Here is a 1,367-nt window from a genome sequence, read left to right on the forward strand (position 1 = left end):
CATCACTTCCCCATTGAAATGCTCTCTGGCTTCTGGGACCTCCTCTCTTGCTCTTTCCCAGTCACTTTGCCATCTCCACATTTCTAAATATTGGAGGTCTCAGGACCCTGTCTTTGAAGCTCTCCTGTGTCTACATGCATTCGTTATTTTTTAAAATTTAAAATATCATAAAGACATACATAAATCAGAGAAGTAAACTCTAGGAAAGATCTTGGCTTTTGCCCTATGTACCTGACCACTACCATTACACTGAGAATTAAACTATTTTCAGAGAACAGTTATTGGCTGCTTTTTATTACATGTTGGGTGATACTAATACTGAAAGTGTCAGTATAAGGGCTAGGCTTATACAGCAAAGTCTTCGGAAAACCATTTATCCCCACCATCCTCAAATTATCAGGCAGATTAGGAGCCAGAAGGATAATGGGCGGCGTTCATAGCACTGGGAATGCAGCAATTTTACCGGCAAATTAAGAGGAGGGGAGAAGGTGAGTATTAAATGTGGCCATTTCCAAATCCTTGGGATGCTGTGTTAACCTTCAAGAGAAGCAGCGGATAAGGAAGCAGAAATACATTTGGCACTGAGAGGCTGGGGACACATAGCCAACAAAGCAGATCAAGTTGGAAGAGACATGATGAAGTAGTGAAGTAAATTTATTGTATATCAGTTGATGATATGTGCTAAGAAAAAGAAATAATTTGTGGGATAGAGAGTGATGTTGTGAAAGTGCTATTTGTTTATATAATGCTCAGGGAAGAGCTAAAGATAATATTTCACTGAAGGCTTGATTATAAAGAGGTCAAGCTAGGCTTGGAGGTTCCAGTAGGCGGTTTGACATGCACAATGATTGGTAGCGGGTGGGGTGTGAGCTGGAGTCCAAATTCAGGAGTTGACACACAGCAGGTATTGAAAACCAGGGGGCAAGATGAGGTCACCTGGTGAATGCTCAGGGGCTATGAAAAGAACAAGGCCCCCAAGAGAGACATGGGACATCTCAAAGGAAGTGCACCAAAGTTGACTGGGATGGAGGGTCTAAGCAGGGAGGCGGATAACGCAAGTGGGGTGATATGGTTTGGCTGTGTCCCCACCCATTTCTCATCTTGAGTTGGAACTCCCACAATTCCCACGTGTCATGGAAGGAACTGGTGGGAGGTAATTGAATCACGGGGGTAGGTCTTTCCCATGCTGTTCTTGTGATAGTGAATAAGTCTCACGAGATCTGATGGTTTTATAAAGGGGAGTTTCCCTGCACACGCTCTCTCTTTTGCCTGCTGCCATGTAAGAAGTCCCTTTGCCCTTCCTTCATCTTCTGCCATGGTTGTGAGGCCTGCCCAGCCATGTGGAACTGTGTTTATATTTCCCCTTC

The sequence above is a fragment of the Sapajus apella genome, unplaced genomic scaffold, assembly GCF_009761245.1.
Source record: "Sapajus apella isolate SASKATOON/1434 unplaced genomic scaffold, GSC_monkey_1.0 scaffold35, whole genome shotgun sequence".
NCBI lineage: Eukaryota > Metazoa > Chordata > Mammalia > Primates > Cebidae > Sapajus > Sapajus apella.